The sequence below is a fragment of the Oncorhynchus mykiss genome, chromosome 29 (assembly GCF_057628025.1).
Source record: "Oncorhynchus mykiss isolate SJ-2025 chromosome 29, ASM5762802v1, whole genome shotgun sequence".
Lineage (NCBI taxonomy): Eukaryota > Metazoa > Chordata > Actinopteri > Salmoniformes > Salmonidae > Oncorhynchus > Oncorhynchus mykiss.
The window spans coordinates 36,521,495-36,548,771 of record NC_143050.1 but is presented as its reverse complement, the minus strand read 5'-3'; the positions used below and the strand labels follow the sequence as shown (position 1 = coordinate 36,548,771).

The 27,277-nt window shown below is 43.5% G+C and overlaps 1 long non-coding RNA gene across 2 annotated transcripts; it reads left to right on the top strand.

Moving 5' to 3' along the window:
* Positions 1-1,978: 1,978 nt before the first annotated feature.
* On the top strand, positions 1,979-26,946 carry LOC118945340 (uncharacterized). Of its 2 annotated transcripts, none has more exons than XR_005040502.2 (3): positions 1,979-2,309; positions 23,945-24,035; positions 25,487-26,946. It is a non-coding gene; the product is annotated as an uncharacterized LOC118945340 (long non-coding RNA). The 2 variants fall into 2 exon arrangements; XR_016493367.1 differs by lacking the exon at positions 1,979-2,309 and adding an exon at positions 24,134-24,322 and having other exon boundaries at positions 23,901-24,035; positions 25,487-26,211.
* Positions 26,947-27,277: the final 331 nt, after the last annotated feature.

The window sequence follows — 27,277 nt, the reverse complement described above, 5'->3', positions numbered from 1 at the left end:
TTCAGCATAGCAGAGCATTCAGTTGTATGACCACAGATAACACTGGACCAGTGCTTCCCAAACACTGGGTTGGGTCCTAATGGTGGGCCACATCGTAGCCAGTCCCTCTCAAGTCACTGCTAAAGATTGGGTTGCGGCTAGCATGGTTTTGGGTGAGTAACAAGAACATTCAAAGGACTTTGGGCAGCCCCACAATGTCACAATGTTTCACAAACTTGCACTGCCTGTTACCATGAACTGTATGTCATATAAAATACACCTCTCTTTCGTCATACAGTTCCCGATATGGGACGTTATGTCAATTGTTCCAAGAACAATAATGGGACGATTTTTTGGGGGGGATCATTCTCATGATATTCGGTCCACTTGAAAGTTATTCCATAAAGGACTAATGATGCTAACAACCCTAATGCTGCTAACTACGCTAATTATGCTTGAGATGCTAGCAGCAATCAGACTAATGCTGTGTGTTTCCTGTCAGGGCAATCACCGCGGTGACAGACATGTCACTGTTTACATCTACAGTGTATTGTCTGTTTACCGTCCCGTTTAAACACTCTGACGACCACGATGCTATCTCATGGAAAAGTTTAGTCGGTCATCTTGATAGCGAGCGTGGGTTAGCCCAAGTGGTTCTCTAAGACCTAAGTGGCCAGTAGGCCTCTAGGGGTTTGCCTTGATTGTCTTAATAGCAGCGGGCCTGTCCGGAGGGGTAAGACGAAGGCTGGGATTCCATCCAAGGTGTGTTGTAGAGTGCTGTTGACAATGCGCCTTTTCAAGGCACATTCGAAGGAGATCGCATTCACTGTTAACACGGCAGATGGCGGCTCAATCTGAAATGATCTTCACGCGTGAAGTGCTCTACAACGAGCCTCGAATTGAATTTCGGCCTAACATTATTGACAGTCAGAAAAAAGGCATGGGGTAAACCCACACTGTTGCGCTACACCAGGATGCGTTAAACCAGCTCACAGCTTAGTTTACCACCCGGCCTGACGGGTTACTTTGGGCGTGTTCGTCTCTGAGTTACAGTCATTACACAAACGGAATAATCTGTGAGCCACTATAGATAGTCTACTTTCTCCCGCTGGGTTCCACCATTATTTGAACAACCCCCCCCTGGTCTCCACTAGCTGTTTCTCCTCATGTTCCTGGCCTGTTATGATTTTCTGGAGCCATTTTCCTCCCCTTCCTATCGTCCGATCAGCACATTTCCTCCTCGGAACTACACAGTTTCCAGGCCCCATTAAGAGCAATCAGAGAGATAACACAGTCACCAGACCCAGCTGCATTTCTCTCTCTCTCTCTCGCTCTCTCTCTCCATTTCTCTCTACCTCTCTCTCCCTTCCCCCTCCCTCTATCCTCTCTCCTGTACCCTCCCTCCTCTGAACACTCATATCAGATTAGTCATTTTGAGAAGACTATGTGAAGATTAAGATAGAGTTACGAATGAGTGTCACGCCCACTCCCCCTGTCCCACCCTCACCCTCTTATCTACTCTTTCTTGTTTACTCATACCAGACCGATAATAAGATCAATCTTTCAAAAACAAACAACTAACAGTTATGGTAAAATGAAAAAATAAAAACCCTTAACCAGTGGGAGCAGAGTAACTCTCATCCTCTGGGTTTGGAGAAAAAAAGGAATGTACTGAGAGGAACACTCTGATTTGACCACCAGCACACCATTGCTCCTGCTCCCTTTCCTATACATCAGTCTGCACAACAACAACAAAAATAACAGTAATGTTTTCCTCCTTGTTCTCTCTAACCCTGTCACACCCTGACCTTAGTATTCTTTGTTTTCTTTGTTATTTTGGTTAGTTCAGGGTGTGACATGGGTGATGTATGTGTTTTGTCTTGTCTAGGGGTTTTGTATGTTTATGGGGGTGTTTCCTATCTAGGTGTTTTTGTAAGTCTATTGTTGCCTAGATTGGTTCTCAATTATTGTTGTCTCTGATTGGGAACCATATTTAGGCAGCCATATTCTTTGGGTATTTTGTGGGTGATTGTTCCTGTTTCCAGTGTTCCAGTGTTAGTTCACGTTACGGGACTGTTTCGTCTTCGTTCATTTTTGTCGGTTTGTTGTTTTTGTTCATTGTTTAAGTTTCCTATTAAATATGGATAATCATCACGCTGCATTTTGGTCCTCCTCTCTTTCACCCGAAGACAATCGTGACAAACCCTTTTACCCTCGTCTTCCGCAATTGTTCCTCAGCTGTGGAGAAATAGCTTTTTGAGAACAATAAACGCTTCCTGCAGCGAGTTAGGCTGCTCGGCAGTGGGGCGCTGAATGGGAAAATACATAAGGTACTTGATGGGCTACTGTATGCGTGTGTGGGCTAGAAAACTGGCTTTTCTGAGGTAACCCATTTCCCAGCTAAAGTCATTGTGTGACCCTGGGTTATAGCTCAGTCTGTATGGAGGAAACACTCAGAGAATGTTCACTCACACTTACTGTACACAAGTGTATACACTACACACATGTGAGTATAACACACACATGCATGTGAGTAGGCTATGTGTTGTGTAACAGAGTAGGCTCCGTCTCTGTCCCGACCAATGCTGGAACCAGGGACCTTCTGAACAATAACACTTTACGTGACCAATTGAACACCAAAAATATCATACGCATCACAAAATATCAGGTTCCATGCTTCTTAGGGAAGGTGGGAGGCAAGTATTGGTTAAGAGCGTTGGGCCAGTAACTGAAAGGTCCTGGTTCAAAATCCCAGACCTGACTAGGTGAACAAAAAATGTACGATGTGCCCTTGAGAAAAGCTCTTCACCCTAATTGATCCTATAAGTCACATATATTAGTGATAAGAGCACCTGCTAAATGACTCAAATGTAAATGTGATGTCATTGGGGAAAGTGACGACAATCTTACACTGTTAGAAAAAAGGGCTCCAAAATGGTTCTTCGGCTGTCCCCATAGGATAGCACTTTTTGGTTCCAGGTACAACCCTTTTTGTTCTACACAGAGGGTTCTACATGTAACCCAAAAGGGTTATACCTAAAACCAAAAAGGGTTCTTCAAAAGGTTCTCCTACGGGGATAGCCGAATAACCCTTTTAGGTTCTAGATAGCACCTTTTTTCTAAGGGTGTACTTCAGCTAAATTAAAACAGAGGAAGATTATAGTAGGTAGTACAATATCCTCACATTAAATTGAACAAACAAAAATAACCCTGTTGTTACTGGCAGACCACCACACTTCCTCTATGGCAGTGATGTAATTTCCTGTACCTTTTCATTATCAGCCTACTAATGGAATATAGAACATAGAATATGGAATGTGAGGTCTGGTAGGAGGAATATGAAAGGTAGGGGAAAGGAGACTACATTTGCTTTGACCTACATGTCACATCCCAACACAAACAGTAAGTAGTGGACAGTGGGGTAAGTTTAAAAAAACATTACATTCAGGATCACTCCGTCAAGGGAAATAGAGTATTCTATCTAACAAAGATATCAAAATATATTTCAGGATGTTTTGTATCTCCGGTAATAATGAGAATTCATGTCAACATTACAGTTTTGAAAACCTAGCTTGTCCCAAAAAAAGTGGTCTCTTGCCACTTAGCGGTAAATTGGAGTAAATTGTGCTGCTGGTCAGAGTTAATCTTAAAGATCCGCCCCTTGTGTCCAATTTTCGCCTAAAATGACATACCCAAATCTAGCTTAGGACCTGGAGCAAGGATATGCATATTCTTGATACCATTTGAAAGGAAACACTTTGAAGTTTGTGGAAATGTGAAAGGAATGTAGGAGAATATAACACATTAGATCTGGGAAAAGATAATACAAAGAAAAAAACATGTTTTTTTGTATTTTTTTGTACCATCATCTTTGAAATGTATTATTCCATAATGTATTATTCCAGCCCAGGGGAAATTTAGATTTTGGCCACTAGATAGCAGCAGTGTGTGTGCAAAGTTTTAGACTGATCAAATGAACCATTGGATTTCTGTTCAAAATGTTGCATCAAGACTGCCCAAATGTGCCTTAATAACTTTTCAAGTTCATAACTGTGCACTCTCCTCAAACAATAGCATGGTATTCTTTCACTGTAATAGCTACTGTAAATTGGACAATGCGGTTAGATTAACAAGAATTTAAGATTTCTGCCAATATCAGATATGTCTATGTCCTGGGAAATGTTCTTGTTACTTACGACCTCATGGTAATCGCATTAGCCTATGTTAGCTCAACAGTCCCATGGCGGACCTACCGATCCTGTAGAGGTCAGTCTCCTACAAATTTCTGTACCGAATGAAATATTACCACAACCTTTTTGAAACCATGTCTATCTTTATTTCCCAAACACAATCCAACACAATCATAACCTCTGTTTTGTCTTTTAATAAGGCTAGGCAGAATACTGCCCCCTTTGGAGGAATTGCGTGCCCATAGTAAACTGAAAAAAAATCTGTCCAAAATTGCTAATATATGCATATAATAATTATTATTTGATAGAAAACACTCTAAAGCTTCTAAAACCGTTGGAATTATGTCTGTAAGTATAGCAGAACTCACAGGGCAGGCATTCTTCCAAACTAGTTTTGGGATCATGAAAGTTGGGGCAACTTTGACGTGATCGCCCCCACCCTTCCCAACCAGCTATGGATCTGGGGACACTTTCTATGTCTTCCACTAGATGTCCTCATTCAGTAGAGCGTTCAAATCCCGTTCAAATCCCGCGAGTTTTGGCCCTATGGGAGTGAATTGAGTGCGTGTCGCGAGAAAATACCTGTGCGTTAGGGCGCGAATTGGTCCCATCCATTCCTTTGTTCCAGCACTCCGGAGGAGAACTAACAATGACCGGTTGAATTGAAAATAGTTTTGTACGTTTAGAACATCCTAAAGCTTGATTCTGCACTTAGTTTGACCTGTTTAGTCGACATATAATATGTAATTTTGAAGTTTTGATGTGCAACTTTTCCGGACCAGAGGACATTTTGGGTGCATTTCAGCTCATATTGTTAGCAGATGCTAATACAAAGACACAAGACTTGAAACCAAACAATGTTTTGGGTAAGTATGAACCCTTCCAGTACATTCTGAACGAAGACCTTCAAAGGTAAGGGAATATTTATGCTGAAATTGTGTGTTTCCGTTGACTCCAACATAGCGGAGAAATATTGCTTATGTCTGAGCGCCGTCTCAGAATATTGAATAGTGAGCGATTTCTGTAACGTTAAAAAGAAATGTAACAAAGCGATTGCATTAAGAAGCAGTGTATCTTTCTAACTATATGTAGAACATGTATATTTAGTCAAAGTTTATGATGTCTATTTACGTTATCTTGCGGCGCTATCTATATTTTCTGCGGACATTTTTCAGTATTTTCTGAACATGAATTCAATGTAAATGGACATTTATAGATATAAATGGCATATTATTGAGAAAAAAAAATGTACTGTGTAACATGTCCTAGTACTGTCATCTGATGAAGATTTTCAAAAGGTTAGTGAATGATTTCTTTTTTAATCCTGCTTTTATAATTTTATATTTTCTGGGACAAAATGGCTGCCTCTTGTCTTGGTGGTGGTCTAATATAAATATGTGGTGTGTTTTCGCCGTAAAACATTTAAAAAATCTGACATGCTGGGTAGATGAACAAGGTGTTTATCTTTCATTTGAGGTATTGGACTTGTTAATGTGTGGAGGTTAAATATTTCTAAGAATATTTTTGCGTTCCATGCGCCATATTCCAGCTGAACGTGGGAGGGGTCGTTCCCAAAAGGGAACCCTCACCCGTCAACAGGTTTTAACCTGTTTTAAGCATCTTTTAACACAGGCTTAACACCATACAAACACTTTGTACTTTTTTCAACACTTTTAACATTGGCCAGGCCCTGTTGGAACCTCATATCCCAGTGATAATGTTTTGCACTACACCTAGGAAGAAAGCACTTACATTTATGGGGAGGCAGGGTAGTGGTTAGAGCGTTGTACTCGTAACCGAAAGTTTGCAAGTTCAAATCCCCGAGCTGACAAGGTACAAATCTGTCATTCTGCCCCTGAACAGGCTGTTAACCCACTATTCCTAGGCCGTCATTGAAAAAAAGAGTTTGTTCTTAATTAACTGACTTGCCTAGTTAAATAAAGGTCAAATAAAACTCAACTTACCATTGGCAGTGTTTACCTCATGGCCATTGTCTCAATTTACCCCAAGGTAAAATTATAACTATTTTAGCCCACATAGCTACAAGGATTCACTTTTATGCTAGGTTGAGGACCTCATATTGAAGCTTATAGAGACCCCAACTGATGTATAGAACAATCTTAAATTAAAATGATCTACTTTATGAAACCTCTATACATTCATTCAACTTTGTGGAAATCTGTTTTTTTGGACCTAACTTGCTTTCCACTTTTTCCTTGTGGATTCTTCCATCACAGACTCCATTCAATGATGACCTCTTGCTAAATATTTGGTCAAATGATACATTTTTATAGGAAACCATACACGAGAGCCTGGCACCCCTGCACCTGGCACCCCTGCACACCTGTCTGGACGTATTAACTGTCAAAAGGTGGCTCAATTTACCCCACCCCAACTGTAGCACAAACTCATCCATACATAGCCTGCGCCCAAATGGCACCAGATTCCTTATATAGGGCACTACTTTTGACCAGGGCCGCACTTACGCACACATGCATACACACATGCATACACACAGGTACTCACAGACACAGTTAATACGTCCAGACAGGGGTGCCAGGCTCTCGTGTATGGTTTCCTATAAACAAGGGTGGATCAACTTACCCCTTTGGCTCAACTTACCCCAAAGTGTGAATAAATGTTAAATAAATTCCCTCTGAGTTGTTTTGGGCTTTGAGAGGGGCTGAGTGAGATCCAGTGACCCCTCTCAGAGAGTAAAGGGCAATATTGCTCTAAGCACCCATGTCTTGTGTATTTGTGTGTGTGTATGCGTGTGCTTCATTGTGTATGACCACCCCCACCCTGTAACCTGTTTGTGACCACAGGAAGTAATACTTTAGCACCCTGACCCCCATCACTGCTCCCCTGCTGCCCATTCCTATAACCATTGTTGAATAGTGCAACACCAATGTAGTATAAATATATACCATGAAGCAAACACTCGTATCTTAATCGACTCACAGTACAGTGAGTGCGTACATTTTTGAATGGCTTCAGGGGGACTCAAAACGCACAGCCCCAGCATTGGTAGCCCCGTGCTCTTACCAATTGAGCCACACATGACCATCAAGACTTCTGTCAGCATTGTTAAAATGCAATGAAAGTTCCCGGATTCTGATTCTCAGCTATTTGTCAACCTCACATGAGTTGGGGTCTGCTTGCCACTGCTGTGTTTCTGTGTGTATTTGTTATTGACCACTGAGCTGTGACATCCACAAACTTTATACCAGTAAAACCACAACAAGACAAAGAAGTACCAGCCATAGAGTTTGTGGTACCAAGGCTTCTTGGTAGTAATAGTAGCAGAAGTAGAATTAGTAGTAGTAGTAGTAGTAGTAGTAGTAGTAGTAGTGTGTAGGCAGGATTTCACACCATGCCAGAAAAGGCACAGACATCAATCAGTCCAACGTCTAGTTTTGATTCACATTTGATTTCACTAATGTGAAATCAACAACACAATTCATTCACCATGTCATTGGATTTTAGTTTAACCCCCTAGCATCTGAATTCACCCCATCTGCCGATGTCGCACTTCTGCATCTGCGGTGAAAGGTGGCAGAGCTAGAGCGGTATTTGTCAGATCATGATACATCCCGAAAATTGGTCTTCTTACAAAATCATCTGTAACGTCTGAACTGTTTGGCCTAAAAACTATTATGGAAAGTTCTACAACCCCAACAAGCGTCTTGGAACTCATCTGAAGTCGGTACAGCCGATTTGCCAACTTCTGTCTGTAGCATCCGAACAGTTTGGGCAACACACTAATACCCCTCTGTGGAAAGGTGAGACCAAAGGACACGTACATGTCCGTTGTTTTGCTCTAGGATGCCCACAGGCCTCACAAGACTCGCCTGAAGGTCCCCTGGTACCAGTTGAAAAAGATGAATGGAAGTTCAAATGGAGACAATTTGAACAAAATTAAGGAATTTAACAATATAGGTACAGCTTCATTTTTAGTCACCATGGATGTGGCCTCTATACACCACCAATGAACATGAACAAAAGTAAAAACAACTCTAGACCACCTTTACTCCATACACAGAGACGCATACAAAGATATCCCTCGCCCTCCATGTGGAAAATCTGACCATAATTATATCCTCCTGATTCCTGCTTACAAGCAAAAACTAAAGCAGAAAGCAGTGACTCGGTCAATTAAAAGGCATTCAGTTGAAGCAGATGCTAAGCTACAGGACTGTTTTGCTAGCACAGACTGGAAAATGTTCCGGGATTCTTCTGATGGCATTGAGGAGTACACCACATCAGTCACTGGCTTAATCAATAAGAGCATCGATGATGTCGTCCCCAACCGGAAGCCATGGATTACAGGCAACAACCGCACTGAGCTAAAGGGTAGAGCTGCCCCTTTCAAGGAGAGGGACTCTAACCCGGAAGTTTACAAGAAATCCTGCTATGCCCTCCGATGAACCATCAAACAGGCAAAGCATCAATACAGGACTAAGATTGAATTGTACTACACTGGCTCTGATGCTCGTCGGATGTGGCAGGGTTAAAAACTATTACAGACTACAAAGGGAAGCACAGCAGCGAGCTGCCCAGTGACACAAGCCTACCAGATGAGCTAAATTACTTCTATGCTCACTTCGAGGCAAGTAACACTGAAACATGCATGAGAGCATCGGCTGTTCCGGACAACCGTGTGATCACGCTCTCTGTAACCGATGAGAGTAAGACCTTTAAAAAGGTCAACCAGGACATGTACTCCGAGCATGTGCTGACCAACTGGCAAGTGTCTTCACTGACATTTTCAACCTCTCCCTGTCTGAGTCTGTAATACCAACATGTTTCAAGCAGAACACCATAGTCCCTGTGCCCAAGAACACTAAGGTAACCTGCATAATTGACTACTGACCCATAGCACTCACGTCTGTAGCCATGAAATGCTTTGAAAGGCTGGTCATGGCTCACATCAACACCATTATCCCAGAATTCCTAGACCCACTCCAATTTGCATACCGCAGCAACAGATCCACAGATGATGCAATCTCTGTTGCACTCCACTCTGCCCTTTCACAACTGGACAAAAGGAACACCTATTTGAGAATGCTATTCATTGACTACAGCTCAGCATTCAACACCAGAGTGCCCTCAAAGCTCATCACTAAGCTAAGGACCCTGGGACTAAAAACCTCCATCTGCAACTGGATCCTGGACTTCCTGACGCGCAGCCCCCAGGTGGTATGGGTAGGTAACAACACATCCGTCACGCTGATCCTCAACACGGGGATCCTCAGGGGTGCGTGCTCAGCCCCCTCCTGTACTCCCTGTTCACTCATGACTGCATGGTCAGGCACGACTCCAACACCATCATTAAGTTTGCTGATCACCGACAACGATGAGACAGCAAATAGGGAGGAGGTCAGAGACCTGACCGTGTGGTTCCAGGACAACAACCTCTCCCTCAACGTGATCAAGACAAAGGAGATGATTGTGGACGACAGGAAAAGGAGGACCGAGCAGGCCCCCATTCTCATCCATGTGGCTGTAGTCGAGCAGGTTAAGAGCTTCAAGTTCCTTGGTGTCCACATCACCAACACACTATCGTGGTCCAAGCACACCAAGACAGTCGTGAAGAGGGCACGACAATACCCATTCCCCATCAGGAGACTGAATAGATTTGGCATGGGTCCTCAGATCCTCAAAAGTTATACAGCAGGAGAATCCTGACTGGTTGCATCACTGCCTGGTATTGCAACTGCTCGGCCTCTGACCGCAAGGCACTAAAGAAGGTCATGCGAATGGCCCATCACTGGGGCCAAGCTTCCTTTCATCCAGGACCTCTATACCAGGCGATGTCAGAGGAAGGCCCTAAAAATTGTCAAAGACTCCAGTCACCCTAGTCATAGACTGTTCTCTCTGTTACCACATGGCAAGCGGTATCGGAGCACCAAGTCTAGGTCTGAAAGACTTCTCGACAGCTTCTACCCCCAAGCCATACGACTCTTGAATAGCTAATCAAATGGCAACCCAGAAAAGGTTCATTGCCCACCCCCATTTCACACTGCTGCTATACTCTGTTTATTATCTATGCATGGTCACTAACTCTACCGACATGTACACATTACTTCAATTACCTCAACTAACTGGTGCCCACGCACATTGACTCTGTACTGGTAACCCCTGTATATAGCTTTGCTATTGATATTTTTTTTGATATTTGTATTCGGAGCCAGTGACAAATACAATTTGATTTGATTTGTTCAAGGATTGGCAGCTATCCACCATTTCTTGAGTACCCGGTCTGAGACTGAGATGCCTCCTACAGAATTGATTGTTTCACTGACTGAATGGACATACATTTGCAAGAAAAAGTATGGGAAACTCTAGGCTAATGACTTCTCCAAAAGCTAATTGGAGTCAGGAGTCAGCTAACCTGGAGTCCAATTAATGAGACGAGATTGCTATGCACATGAAGCGTTGCTTGCTGTGAACCATGCCTCAAACAAAAGAGATCTCAGAAGACCTAAGATTAAGAATTGTTGACTTGCATAAAGCTGGAAAGGGTGTCAAAAGTATCTCTAAAAGCCTTTATCTTCATCAATCCACGGTAAGACAAACTGTTGCTACTTTCCCTAGGAGTGGCTGTCCTGCAAAGATGACTGCAAGAGCACAGCGCAGAATGCTCAATGAGGTTAAGAAGAATCCTAGAGTGTCAGCTAAAGACTTACAAAAATCTCTGGATCATGCTAACATCTCTGTTGACGGGTCTACGATAAGTAAAACACTAAACAAGAATGGTGTTCATGCGAGGACACCACGGAAGAAGCCACTGCTGTCCAAAATAAACATTGTTGCACGTCTGAAGTTTGCAAAAGAGGACCTGGATGTTCCACAGCGCTACTGGCAAAATATTCTGTGGACAGATGAAACTAAAGTTGTGTTGTTTGGAAGGAACACACAACACTATGTGTAGAAAAAAAAGGCACAGCACACCAACATCAAATCAAATCAAATTTTAGTGGTCACATACACATGGTTAGCGGATGTTAATGCGAGTGTAGCGAAATGCTTGTGCTTCTAGTTCCGACCATGCAGTAATATCTAACAAGTAATCGAACAATTTCACAACCACCTTATACACACAAGTGTAATGGAATGAATAAGAATATGTACACATGAATATATGGATGAGCGATGGCCGAACGGCATAGGCAAGATGCAGTAGATGGTATTGAGTACAGTATATACATATGAGATGAGTAATGTATGGTATGCAAACATTACATAAAGTGGCATTGTTTAAAGTGACTTGTGATACATTTATTACATCCATTTTTTTATTATTAAGTGGCTAGAGATTTGAGTCAGTATGTTGGCAGCAGCCACTCAATGTTAGTGATGGCTGTTTAACAGTCTGATGGCCTTGAGATAGAAGCTGTTTTTCAGTCTCTCGGTCCCAGCATTGATGCACCTGTACTGACCTCGCCTTCAGGATGATTGTGGGGTGAACAGGCAGTGGCTCGGGTGGTTGTTGTCCTTGATAAACTGTTTGGCCTTCCTGTGACATCGGGTGGTGTAGGTGTCCTGGAGTGCAGATAGTTTGCCCCCGGTGATGCGTTGTGCAGACCTCACTACCCTCTGGAGAGCCGTGGGAGGAGCAGTTGCCGTACCAGGTGGCGATACAAGTTTGTGAGTGTTTTTGGTGACAAGCCAAATTTCTTCAGCCTTCTGAGGTTGAGGAGGCACTGTTGCGTCTTCTTCACTACGCTGTCTGTGTGGGTGGACCATGTCAGTTTGTCCGTGATGTGTACGCCGAGGAACTTAAAACTTTCCACCTTCTCCACTACTGTCCCGTCGGTGTGGATAGGGGGGTGCTCCTTCTACTGTTTCCTGAAGTCCACAATCACATCCTTTGTTTTGTTGACGTTGAGTATAAGTTTATTTTCTTGACACCACACTCCGAGGGCCCACACCTCCTCCCTGTAGGCCGTCTCGTCGTTGTTGGTAATCAAGCCTACCACTGTAGTGTTGTCTGCAAACTTGATGATTGAGTTGGAGGTGTGCATGGCCACACAGTCATGGGTGAACAGGGAGTACAGGAGAGGGCTGAGAACACACCTTTGTGGGGCCCAAGTGTTTAGGATCAGCAAAGTGGAGATGTTGTTTTCTACCCTCACCACCTAGGGGCGGTCCGTCAGAAAGTCCAGGACCCAGTTGCACAGGGCGGGATCAAGACCCAGGGTCTCGAGCTTAATGATGAGTTTGGAGGGTACTATGGTGTTAAATGCTGAGCTGTAGTCAGATTAACAGCATTCTTACATAGGTATTCCTCTTGTCCAGATGGGTTAGGGCAGTGTGATTGTGATTGTGTCGTCTGTGGACCTATTGGGGTGGTAAGCAAATTGGAGTGGGTCTAGGGTGTCAGGTAGGGTGGAGGTGATATGATCCTTGACTAGTATCTCAAAGCACTTCATGATGACGGAAGTGAGTGCTATGGGGCGATAGTCATTTAGCTCAGTTACCTTAGCTTTCTTGGGAACAGGAACAGCAATGGCCCTCTTGAAGCATGTGGGACCAGCAGATTGGGAAAGGGATTGATTGAATATGTTTGAGGATGCGGCTAGGGATGCCGTCTGGGCCGGAAGCCTTGCGAGACATCAATCAAAACCTCATCCCAACTGTAAAATATAGTGGATGGAGCATCATGGTTTGGGGCTGCTTTGCTGCCTCAGGGCCTGGATAGCTTGCTATCATTGACAGAAAAATGAATTCCCATGTTTATCAAGACATTTTGCAGGAGAATGTAGAAGGCTATCTGTCCACCAATTGAAGCTCAACAGAAGTTGGGTGATGCAACAGGACAACGACCCAAAACACAGAAGTAAATCAACAACAGAATGGCTTCAACAGAAGAAAATATGCCTTCTGGAGTGGCCCAGTCAGAGTCCTGACCTCAACCCGATTGAGATGCTGTGGCATGACCTCGAGAGCGGTTCACACCAGATCTTCCAAGAATATTGCTGAACTGAAACAGTTTTATAAAGAGGAATGGTCCAAAATTCCTCCTGACTGTTGTGCAGGTCTGATACGCAACTAAAGAAAACGTTTGGTTGAGGTTATTGCTGCCAAAGGAGGGTCAACCAGTTATTAAATCCAAAGATTCACATACTTTTCCCACCCTGCACTGTGAATGTTTACACGGCGTGTTCAATGAAGACATGAAAACGTATAATTGTTTGTGTGTTATTAGTTTTAGCAGACTGTGTTTGTCTATTGTTGTGACTTAGATGAAGATTAGATCATATTTTATGACCAATGTAGAAATCCAGGTCAGAGTTCGCATACTTTTTCTTGCCACTGTCACACTCGCTATCCTCAAACTCCCTGTCATAAATTGACCAAGGCGCAGCATGCATGTAGTTCCACATCTTTTAATGAAAGTGAAACCGAAACAACCAAAAAACAAACAGGTAAACAGCAAAGACCGTGACACAACCGAGGTGCACACAAACACACACAGAAAAATAATTACCCACAGAACACAGGTGGGAAAAGGCTACCTAAGTATGGTTCTCAATCAGAGACAACGACAGACAGATGTCCCTGATTGAGAACCATACCAGGCCAAAAACAAAGAAATACAAAAACATAGAAAAAAATAACATAGAATGCCCACCCTAGTCACACCCTGGCCTAACCAAAATAGAGAATAAAAAGCCTCTCTGTGGCCAGGGCGTGACAACCACTGTATCTGTCTTTCAGGACTGCGTTTTTAAACAAGTAAAAGAATGTGCCATGGGACCTTGCTATAGCCCTTCATCTGCTGGTTTGTACTTAGGTAAATGGGAAAATGACTTAATTTAGGATCCTTCTAAAAACAAGTTATTTGACCAGATTACAGTGGGGCAAAAAAATATTTAGTCAGCCACCAATTGTGCATTTTCTCCCACTTAAAAAGATGAGAGAGGCCTGTAATTTTCATCATAGGTACACTTCAACTATGACAGACAGAATGAAAAAACAAATCCAGAAAATTTACATTTTTAAAACATTACAATACATTCACAGATTTCTCTTCATGAGGTCCAGCATAATTAAGGAAGTTTATACAATTTAAAAAACAATACAATACATTCACAGATTTCCCAACACACTGTGTTCCCTTAGGCCCCTACTCCACCACAACCACATATCTACAGCACTAAATCCATGTGTATATGTGTGTATAGTGCGTATGTTATTGTGTGTATGTGTGTGTATGCATGTGTCTGTGCCTGTTTGTGTTGCTTCACAGTCCCCGCTGTTCCATAAGGTGTTTTGATCTGTTTTTTTTAAATCTAATTTTACTGATTGCATCAGTAACTTGATGTAGAATATAGTTCCACGTAGTCATGGCTCTATGTAGTACTGTGCGCCTCCCATAGTCTGTTCTGAACTTAGGGACCGTGAAGAGACCTCTTGTGGCAGGTCCTGGGTGTCCGAGCTGTGTGCCAGTAGTTTAGACAGATAGCTCGGTGCATTCAACAAGTCAATACCTCTCATAAATACAAGTAGTGATGAAGTCAATCTCTCTTCCACTTTGAGCCAGGAGAGATTGACATGCATATAATTAATATTAGCTCTCTGTGTACATCCAAGGGCCAGGCGTGTGCCCTGTTCTGAGCTTATTCCAATTGCAAAAGTCCTTTTTTGTGGCACCTGACTACACGACTGAACAGCAGTCAAGATGCGACAAAACTATCGCCTGTAGGATCTGCCTTGTTGATAGTGTTGTTAAGAAGGCAGAGCAGTGCTTTATATGGACATACTTCTCCCCGTCTTAGCTACTATTGTATCAAGATGAACAGTGTTTCCTCCGACACATTGGTGCTGCTGGCTTCCGGGTGAAGCCGGGGGGGGGAGGGGGGGGGGTTAAGAAGCGCGGTTTGTCCCGAAATGACTCGATCTTCGCCTCCCGAGCCCGTTGGGGAGTTGCAGCGATGAGACAAGATCGAATTTGGGGGGGAAAAGGCTGTAAAATACCCCAAATATATTTAAAAAATGAATACAGCACTACATCCGGCGCCGACAGAGATGGCCGCCTCGCTTCGCGTTCTTAGGAAACTATGCAGTATTTAGTTTTTTTTTAATGTATTATTTCTTACACTGTTACCCCAGGAAATCTTAAGTCTTATTAGATTCAGTCGGGAAGAACTATTGAATATAATATTACGACCAGGAATATGACTTCCTGAAGCAGATCCTTTGTTGGGTCCACCACCCAGGACAATGGATCGAATCCCAGCAGGCGACCCAAAACAAGGCAGACGGAACGGTCTTCTGGTCAGGCTCCGTAGACAGACACATCGCCCAGCGCTCCCGAGTATACTACTCGCCAATGTCCAGTCTCTTGACAACAAGGTAGACGAAATCCGAACAAGGGTTACCTTCCAGAGAGACATCAGAGATTGTAATATTCTCTGTTTCACGGTAACATGGCTCACTTGGGATACTTTATCAGAGTCGGTTTCTGGTTTCTCCACGCATCGCGCCGACAGAAACAAACATCTCTCTGATAAGAAGAAGGGTGGCGGTGTATGCCTTATGATTAACGAGTCGTGTTGTGATCATATCAACATACAGGAACTTAAATCCTTTTGTTCACCTGACCTAGAATTCCTTACAATCAAATGCCGACCACATTATCTACCAAGATAATCCTCTTAAATTATAATCACAGTTGTGTAGTTGTGCAGTTGTGTATATCTCCCCCAAGCAGACACCTCGACCGCCCTGAAAGAACTTCATATCCTGAAGCTGCATTTATTGTAGCTGGGGATTTTAACAAGGCAAATCTGAAAACAAGTCTCCCTAAATTTTATCAGCATATCGAATGCGCAACCCGAGCTGGCAAAATTCTGGATCATTGTCACTCTAACTTCCACAACGCATACAAAGCCCCCCCTCGACCTCATTTCGGCAAATCTGATCACGACTCCATTTTGTTGCTCCCAGGCTATAGACAGAAACTAAAACAGGAAACGTCCGTGCTCAGGTTAGTTCAACGCTGGTCTGACCAATCTGATTCAACGCTTCAAGATTGCTTCGATCACGTGGACTGGGATATGTTCCAGATAGTGTCGGACAACAACATTGATGTATATGCTGATTCGGTGAGCGAGTTTATTAGCAAGTGCATCGGTGATGTTGTACCCTTGGCAACTATTAAAACCTTCCCCAAACAGAAACTGTGGATTGATGGCTGCATTTGCGCGAAACTGAAAGTGTTTACGGACATATTCAATCAATCCCTATACCAGTCTGCTGTTCCCACATGCTTCAAGAGGGCCACCGTTGTTCCTGTTCCCAAGAAAGCTATGGTAACTGAGCTAAACGACTATCGCCCCATAGCACTCACTACAGTCATCTTGAAGTGCTTTGAGAGGATCATATCACCTCCACCCTACCTGAGACCCTAGACCCACTCCAATTTGCTTACCGCCCCAATAGGTCCACAGACGACGCAATTGCAATCACACTGCCCTAACCCACCCCCACAAGGGTGCGTTCTCAGCCCTCTCCTGTACTCCCTGTTCACCCATGACTGCGTGGCCATGCACGCCTCCAACTCAATCATCAAGTTTGCAGACGACACTACAGTGGTAGGCTTGATTACCAACAACGACGAGTTGGCCTACAAGGAGGAGGTGAGGGCCCTCAGAGTGTGGTGTCAGGAAAATAACCTCTCACCCAATGTCAACAAAACAAAGGAGATGATTGTGGACTGCAGGAAACAGCAGAGGGAGCACCCCCCTATCCACATCGACAGGACAGTAGTGGAGACGGTGGAAAGTTTTAAGTTCCTCGGCGTACCATCACGGACAAACTGACATGGTCCATCCACACAGACAGCCTACGCTGAAGGCACCACAGCACCTCTTCAACCTCAGGAGGCTGAAGAAATTCAGTTTGTCACCAAAAGCACTCAAACTTTTACAGATGCACAATCGAGAGCATCCTGTTGGGCTGTATCACTGCCTGGTACGGCAACTGCCCTGCCCACAACCGTAAGGCTCTCCAGAGGGTAGTGAGGTCTGCACAACGCATCACCGGGGGCAAACTACCTGCCCTCCAGGACACCTACACCACCTTGATGTCACAGGAAGGCCAAAAAGATCATCAAGGACAACAACCACCCGAGCCACTGCCTGTTCACCCCGCTATCATCCAGAAAGCGAGGTCAGTACAGGTGCATCAATGCTGGGACCGAGAGACTGAAAAACAGCTTCTATCTCAAGGCCATCAGACTGTTAAACAGCCATCACTAACATTGAGTGGCTGCTGCCAACATACTGACTCAAATCTCTTGCCACTTTAACAATTAAAAATTGGATGTAATAAATGTATCACTTTAAACAATGCCACTTTATATAATGTTTACATACCCTACATTACTCATCTCATATGTATATACTGTACTCATATGTATATACTTTATATACTATACCATCTACTGCATCTTGCTTATGCCGTTCGGCCATCGCTTATCCATATATTCATCTGTACATATTCTTATTCATTCCTTTACACTTGTGTGTATAAGGTAGTTGTTGTGAAATTGTTAGATGACATAGATGACATTCGCTACACTCACATTAACATCTGCTAACCATGTGTATGTGAAAAATAAAATTGGATTTGATTTGAAGAAGAGAACATTTTAAAAAAACACTGAAAATATTTGGGGAATCATTCAATGTGATACGCTACTACGCCAAGTCTTTCCTGAGTCACCAGTCATAATCTTTGAGATGTCCTACCCTAAATGACAAATTCGTCCACAGCTATCTTCCTGGTGACTCTAAAAAAAACTTGGCAAGACCACAAACCCATGGGCTCGTTTAAATGCAACCAGTGCGACCACTGCAGAAATATTGCACAGAAAAAGTGTTTTGCTGAAACAGCTTCTCAAATGGTCAAGCATTTCAATAACTGCAAAACCACTCATGTCATCTACAGATTGGAATGTCCACAGTGTAAGACGTTCTACGTTGGGTGGATCATGACTGCTTAGCAGAACATAAGTACGCCATACAGACAGGAAATGAAGACTACCCCATGGCAAGGTACTACATGTCCTTACACCATGGCGACCCTGCCTCCCTTCAAGCTGTGGGTATCGATCATGTTCCAGGCCTCAATTAGAAAAGGGGACCATCTTAAAAAAATATATTTAAACAGCTAAACCAAAGAGAACGTTTTTGGATTTACAAACTACAGGCCACTAAATACCCTGGTTTAAATGAAGATATGGATTTCTCACCTTTCCTGTAGGGTCGTGAGAGGTCCCTTTGCTGTCATCTAGTGGACATATTGCTCTATTGCCCTCAGCTATGTTTAGACTGTTGTGGTCCATGTTTGCTGTGTTCTCGTGTACTATAAAATAGATGGCTCTCCTATTCTTATTCACTTTGCCCAGTCATATTCTAGATTAGAACTACCTATCAAGGGGTTCTGATGCTTCTAGTCAAGATTATAATTTTTGATAACATATCTACAGTATTTCACTTTTCAATGTGTATAGTATTGCTTACTTGGTGTTGTCTAATGAATTCTGTAACCAATCCCTCATCAAATCAGGGTTGATTGGAAAAAGCTGATCAAAAGAGGACTTTGTATTATCGTACATTTGTACTTCCTGACGAAGGCCATGCAGCCGAAACACTACACACCTGATTCAAATGATCAAAGCTTGATGGTTAGTTGATTAATTTAATCAGCAGTGTAGTGATAGGGCAAAAACAAAAACGTGCACCCCTTGGGGTCCCGAGGACAGAGTTTAGGGAACCCTGGGTTTAGGGTTAGAATTAGTATCAGGGTTTTGGGGTTAAAGTTCAGAGTTAGGGTTAGGTTTAGGTTCAGGGAAAATAGGATTTTGAATGGAAATCAATTATTTTGTCCCCACAAGAATAGTAAAACAAACGTGTGTGTGTGTGTGTAAGAGAGAGAGATAGAGAGAGACAGTGTGTCAGACTGTTAGAGAGAGCGAGAGAGTGAGAGAGACTGAGTTCTATGTAACTTATCGGTACAGTTCTAAGGCAAAGTCCCTTTGATGTCATTGTTGAAAACATTTATATCCGTTCCCAGGGGAGAGTAGGGGCATTTCTGAGAGGCCAACTCTGAGTACCTGTCAAAACACTTCCTTTCTGTGTCACAACTAGAACAACAATAATGGCCTAACCTACATTCACTAGGTCTCAAAGAGCTTTTCATTGTAAGCACCATTGTGTCGCCACAAAAAGTGTTAAATGCTCTCTCTCTCTCTCATAGTAAAGATACAGCCCCATCTACTGTAGCCTACCTGTCAAATAGTATCCAGAGCCATTCACCGTCTTGTTTAGGAGTGGTATTAGACTGCCAATCTTCGGCCGTAACCATTAACTACACACAGTTCTGAGAGATTGAATTCACTGAGGTCTCAAGACGAAAGAAACAAGGCTCCTAGAGATTGTTTGTTGTATAGCGCTCTTCTTGTGTTTATTGTTACAATTAGTTAATTTTAGTATACTGTAAACAAATGGTATCCTTTCAGTTGAGCATACTCTGTCTACCGGAAGTTGATGCTGTTGCTAGGCAACTTATTGCTAGCTTGTTAGCATAACAAATTACTAGCTAGACTTCGGGTGTGTTTGTAAATTCAATCTGGAGTGCCAGAACGCACACTGGACACACCGGCCGAGGAGTAGGGTTGATCCGAGTGTTCTGACCTCGGCAGTCAAGCACCTTAGCAAACTGGGTAACGTTGGCTAACTGTACTGGCTAGCTCCTTCCAGACACAAATGAGAGAACACCTCACTCTGACCATTTTACTCACCTTAGCAGAGCTGGTTATGGCAGTTTTCATGTTATCCAGAGCAACGGTAACAGTAACTGTCCTGCTGGCAACAACTTAATTAAAAATGCCTGCCGACATCTACTGACACCGGCCACATTCAACTGGTGTTGAGCGTTCATTAATTCATCAGTCATTCTGCGCTCTGGCAGAGTCAGACGAGAGTGCTCTGAAATCGGAGTAGTTTACAAACACACCTGAACCACTATACCACTTAGCTAAACTATGAATGGCGAGAATAATCAAGTTGGGTAGTGAGATAGCATGACGTAAATATACTGGCAAGTTCAATGTATTAGTAGCCGCCTAACGTTACAGTAGGTAGGTAGCTAACATACCCGGTACACACTGTAATTATATGCTGTGCGGTAAGGACAGTGTAACTAATAAATTGTCAACCAACATAACGTGTAACGTAACATATTTGAAAAGTAATGACTTTATTACATTGCTCAACATTTGTTAACATTTGTCATAATTAGTTAAAGCGACGCATTTGTATCTGCTCTCGTCGGACTTCAGCTGCGTATTTTCCACAATTTTATTCAGATCTGAAAACTTTGTGAAGCCACGCCCATTTTCGGAAGAATTGCATTATGGGCCCTGAAAGCACGGAAATAGTGTCCACTGCATGCATACTTCGTATTTTGGCAAATGTAGTACGACATCTGGGAACTTTAAGCACACTAACTATATCAATACTATGACTATGACACTACATACTCAATTTATGTCACAAATAGTACGGTTGTTGCGGTCCGTATGAGTATTCGAACACCAGCTAGAGACTGTGAGATCTGGTTTCGGCAGCCAAGATAACAAGCAACACCAGGCACAAGAGGGAATGCTCAGATCAGGCACCACATTACTCCAGCGGAGTGACCGCTATAACCGTTTTATAACGGGCCTGTCGCCCCATATGACTGCGGCCTGTCTGTGTTACGAGAAAAGTGCTGTTGAAATTTAATTATCTACTTGCATAAGTCATTTCTTCATTAGGCTACAATCGAAATGGTATTTCCACATCTGGAAAAATATATTCAATAAGCGTTCTCTTCAATATGGGAAAGAGGAATATTTCGTCCTCTATGGCATCTTTGAAGAAAATATTAGATGTTATGGTTCCGTCCTGTTATGAATGATCACATTACGCCTGCATGGTGCCACTTATCCTTTCTGGTATCTTATCACAGCAGCAGGCGGAAGCAGCAGCCAATTGGGGCACTAAAGAAAAAAAAGCAAAGACCATTTCCGTGACCCCAATTAGGACGCTGGGAACCACAGCATTGTCTTATTTTATCAGACACACACACACACACACACACACACACGCAGAGCTGTGCATAGATCAGAGACAGGTGTATCTATAGGTGTCTCTATCTTCGTGTGGGTAGCTGTCTATTTACAAGCTGCTGTCTGTGAAGGTGCTCACTGCTCATTTTACAGCTCCCTCATCTAGGGTTGGCCAACCTCCAAGCTCCCAGAGAAAGCTGGGTGTGCAGGATTTGAGGGCATTTTTTTACACGTCAAATTGGCCACGATAATTTTGAATGGTCGTTAGCTGTCGTCATAGCAACCCCCTGTTAATATGATTGTCTTTCGGCGCTGCCAGAGGAGATACAGCAGCTTGAAATGGCTGGGCTTTCGCTCTTCCAACCTCTCCCTTTCTATCCTTTCTTTTTCTCTCGGTCTCTCTTATTCTCTCACTATCCTCCCTCTCAGGTTCTCCTTTTCCCTATACTCTATCCTCCCACTCTCTGTTCCCCATCCCCCCGCCCACCTCCGACTCTCCTCCAGGCCTAGCTCCCCCGCTGCTCTCCTAGGGAGTTGGTCTACTAATTCTAGACGCTTACCTACTGTTCAATACTGTAGACGCGGCACAACACTGCAGCACTCACTCACACTCCTCCACTCTGTCTCAAATAACTCTCTCTCTCTCTCTGTCCCCTCCCTCTCTCTTCTCTTTTTTTCACACAACATTTTCACACAGGTTCTTTTAGCAGGATTACAGGAGGCCCCCTCCTATCTTCTCCTGCTTATCTCTGTGTTGTTTGAATGCAGCCAAGCCATTTAGCTATTTATTATTACCCCTCGGCCACATGATGCAGGCACTAGCTGTTCTGGACGACTGTGTGGTCTCGCTCTCCATAGCCGATGCGAGGAAGACCTTTAAACATCCACCTGGACAAAATTAATACCTATGTCAGAATGCTGTTCATTGACTACAGCTCAGCGTTCAACACCACAGTGCCCTCCAAGCTCATCACTACACTCAGGACCCTTGGACTGAACACCTCCCTCGGCAACTGGATACTGGACTATCTGACGGACCACCCCCCAGGTGATGAGGGTAGGCAACAACACATCCACCACGCTGACTATCAACATAGGGGCCCCTCAAGCCACACAGTTGTGAAGAAGGCACGATGATGCCTCATGCCCCTCAGGAGGCTGAAAGGATTTGGAATGGGCCCTCAAAGTTCTACAGCTGCACCATTGAGAACAGCTTGACTGGCTACATCATTGCTTCGTACGGCACCTGCAAGGCACCCGACCGCAAGGCGCTGCAGAGGGTGGTGAGTTCGGCCCAGTACATCACTGGGGCCAAGCTCCCTGCCATCCAGGCGGTGTCAGAGGAAGGCCCAAAAAATGGTAAACGACCCCAGCCACCCAAGCCATAGACTGTTCTCCCTGCTACCGCATGGCAAGCGGTACCGGTGCACCAAGTCTGGAACCAATAGGACCCTGAACAAAAGCCATAATAGTGTTCAAACAAGACGGCTAAATCAAATGGCAACCCGGACTACCTGCATTGACCCTTTTCTGCACTAACTCTCTATGCGCACACACACACACACACACACACATACATAACATGCGCACACATGTATACTGACGCCACACACGCACGCACGCACGCACGCACACACACACACACACACACACACACACACACTACTTTCCCCCACATGCATAACATGTGCACACATGCATACTGACGCCACACACACACACACACACACACACACCACTTTCCCCCACATGCATAACATGTGCACACATGCATACTGACGCCACACACACACACGCACACACACACACACGCCACATAAGCTGCTGCTACTGTCTATTATCTCTCCTGTTGCCTAGTCACTTTACCCCTATATGCATAGCTACCTCAATTATCTGATACCCCTGCACCTCGACTCAGTGCTGGTACTCCCTGTATATAGCCATGTTATTTGTATTCCTCATTGTTATTAATTATTCACTGTGTATTTATTCCTCGTGTCACCATTTCAATTTTTATTTTATTTTTCATCTATTTGTTTTACTTTGCATTGTTGGAAGAGGATCCGTTAACAAGCATTTCACTATTAGTCTACACCTGTTGTTTCAGAAGCATGTGACAAATAAAATGAGATTTTATTTGATGACGCAGGTCTTTATGCAACTCAGGAGTCAGAAGTACAGATGCTTTCACAGAGATCAATGTATGCTCCGATCTGGGGTCCTATTGTAGCGGAGAGCAGTCACGTACGTATGCACACACACACACACATGCCCACACACAAGCAAGTACACACGCACACCCACATACATGCACGCACACACAAACACAGACACAGCGAGAGCAGGGCATCTAGTCTTCTTTCTGGAAGATTCCACAGTAGAGGAGCTAATGAAGCGGATGGCTGTATCTCCTACAGTCCTGACAGCAGGAATCACTAATTCACTCTTTCAGCTCTCCTCCTCCCCTCCTCCCCCAGCTCAGCCCTCCAGCACAGTGTCAGTGTTAGTAGGGCATACCCAGAATTCCTCTCATGTTTTATTAAATCAGAGCAGTGATGGGAGTGAGGGGAGAGAGACATGCCTTCAGGGGGGGGGGGGGGGGGGGGGGGGGGGGTTGACCTGCTTCTAACTATGTGTGTGTTTCCTCCAGGAGGAAGAGTATTTGGGTTTTGCCACCCTCCCCAACCAGGTCCACAGGAAGTCTGTGAAGAAGGGGTTTGACTTTACCCTCATGGTGTTAGGTAAGAGATGCATAATCACACTTACGCAGTGTATGTGCTGATTGATGCTGCTGACTGATGCTTTTGTGTGTATGTGTGTGTTGTCTGGTTTGGGAAAGTCTACTACAGCCTGTTCCACACAGACCTACACAAGTAAAGGAAACTACTCAACGCTGAGGGTGAGGTGTTACTGTTCCTCTCAGAGCATATCACCAGCCAGGTCACCCGTGATACAAGTCAGTATTCCACGTCCATCCATGTCTGAGCACGTTGGGAGATGATGTGGAAACCGGCCACTAGGGGCAACGGTGAGCACTGTAACCTTCAAGTAGGTTTCGGTTTTGCTAGGGCATGGTGGACAGGGATGGCAGACGGCAATAAGCATCATCCTCTGATTCCAAAAGGTGCAAGTTCAAATCACACAATAGAAAGTTGATTTTGATTTTTAAAATCAAGCCTATTCCAAACCTTCCCCCACATCTCAACCATATGGACTTCATGCCTAAACTTTCATCTTGAACATTAAACACATCTAAATTTGACATTTGGAACAACTTCGAAATGTGACGTTTCAGAAGCATCGATGAACAAACTTCTAATTCTGAAGCGAGCCTGTGAGAGCTGGTAGCGTATCACACAGTGGAGATCACACAGTGGAGATCACACAGTGGAGATTACATAGCGGACGTGTCAAAAAAATGTCAAAACAATTGTCACCATATATACTTCTTACACTCTCCTTCTCATCCCTCACGCTATCTCTCTCGCTATCTCTCTCTATCTATTCTCTGTCTCTGTCTTTCCCTCATTCCAGAGTGTATCAGTCATTCCAGAGTGTATGAATTGTTAATTACAGTTAATTAATGACATTCAAATGATAATTAAATGTATGTGCTAATTATATAATACCAGGGTTGGGGAGTAACTGATTACATGTAATCTGATTGAAAACAAAAATGAACTGTACGTTCAGCTAATCAGATTGTAATCAGAATACAGATACTTTTGAAAAAGTAGATGATTACTTCTGGGATTACTTTAAAATTCTGAAAGGATGTTGTGAAAAAATAAATTTACATTCAATTCAGCATTAAAAAACAGGTGAAGCCAAGTTTGTTCCACCTATCATTTGCCCCTGAGAAACATGCTTGATTGGCCCTCTGTCTTTTTGGAGTATATTTTAAAGGAAAAGTAATCTAAAAGTAACTGAAAGTAATCAGGTTATGTTACTGAGTTTGGGTAATCCACAAACTTACGTTATGGATGACAATTTTGTACAGGTAACAAGTAACTGTAATAGATTACATTTAGAAAGTAACCTAACCAACCATGTATGATAGTGGTTTGCATTGATATAATGCTATAGATTGATGCATACTGGAAACATACATTGTGTTGGAAGAGTTTTTTCTTTCCTATTTCACTCTCAATCCCTCTCTCTCTTTCTTCCTTCCCTCTTTCTCTCTCTGTAGTTGTAGAGGATGCAGGAGATGCTTCAGAAGATGCAACATGAGCAGGTCCTGTGAGCGCTGATCCTTTACCTTTCACCCCAGAGCTTCCACCTCGCTCCTCTCACCTAATGAGGAGTATCACAGGGTCAATCACATGCTGGCCAATCACACACTGCCACCTGACCACTGTCTCTTAATCGTAAACATTCATTGGAGTTCTATACAGTACAGTTCTGTTTGAACTTTCTGTAATTGTTACTCCCTCTTCTGAATATGTTCATGTCTCCAATCACTAACAGAGGAACTGGACACGTGGTAAAACCAACACTAAACACTCTCCAAACCGTGGACATTATAGGTCGGCCACACCCTACATTGGAGTCTGACTTTTAAACAGGGTCAAGCATTTTGTCAATGTTTTGTTGGTGTTGTGAAAAACCAAGAAACAACGCTCTGTTGGATACCGTTAGAAGCCAAGACTGTAGCCAAGCTTTGTAGCGCTGTAGTAGATTTGCACCTTAGATTGCAGTTGATGTCCGAGCCCCTTTTTGTGTATTCAAGGAAAGTTATTTAGTACTTAATAAGACTGTTTATGATTATGGTTGAATATGTATTTTGCACTCTACCTGATCACACAGTTAGAATGTTGGCCAGATTAATTTATTCTGTTTCTAACATTGTGTTCCATGTTATTTATTTTAATCGATGGCATCTTTGAATGAGTAAAAGTGAGCATGTGAAATTGTGAGTGTACGTGTGTGTGTGTTTATAGTTGTGGTGTGTGTGAGAGAAATAGAGAGAACGTGTCTCTATGTCAGAAACGTAGACCACAGTGCCATTTCCTGTCTGACAGAAGTTATGAAACGAACCAAAGTTTTAAGCGAGACTAAATATGCAATTTTCTTTTAGTCCATTGACAGACGGAGGCTTTCTAAAGCACCACTTCTGTCTACGAAGGCTCTCTTACGGAACCGGGGCAAAGTGTTACAGCACAATCAATACTCTGACAGTCTACTTTAGATTACATTAGATAAAGAATCATTAGATCAAACTCAAATGAAAAACTTTATAGGACCAGAACCCATCCACTTGACAAGATTGCATTACACCCTTTAAGTGTGTGTGTGTGTGTGTGTGTGTGTGTGTGTGTGTGTGTGTGTGTGTGTGTGTGTGTGTGTGTGTGTGTGTGTGTGTGTGTGTGTGTGTGTGTGTGTGTGTGTGTGTGTGTGTGTGTGTGTGTGTGTATGCCTGTGTGTGTGTATGCCTGTGTGTGTGTATGCCTGTGTGTGTGTATGCCTGTGTGTGTATGCGCACCTGAGTGTCAGTGGTGGTGAGGTTTAGCCTATATGTTGGTCCATCCCATTGTTGTACGCTACATAGATGAGTACATATGTCAGCATGATCAAGGTTGTGTCCACACAGACACAGTGATGTCTCACACTGGTGCTCGTCACAAAATAAAAGCCCACCGTTGTACCTTTGATGCTCACTAATATTACTGTGTGTTATTGGGTGTGTGGCTCAGCATCGGACAGTGTTTTACCCCTGATACATGGCTGTGCCGTGTGAAACCTCGACAAATAGTCTCATCGTAGGTTACTGTACACTGTGAAAATGCAGTCCAGTCTGTTTTGTTCAGTGCTGGTTAATCTACTACGTCATCATAACACATCGTTTGGGACCTGCCACAGCTATTCGTACGCAGTCACATCCCCTCTGGATGAACTTTCTCATAGACACTCATCTAAGGTCAGCTTTATGTTTTCCCCCTCTAATGGGGTTAGGATTTGGTGAAGGTAAACTGACCCTAGA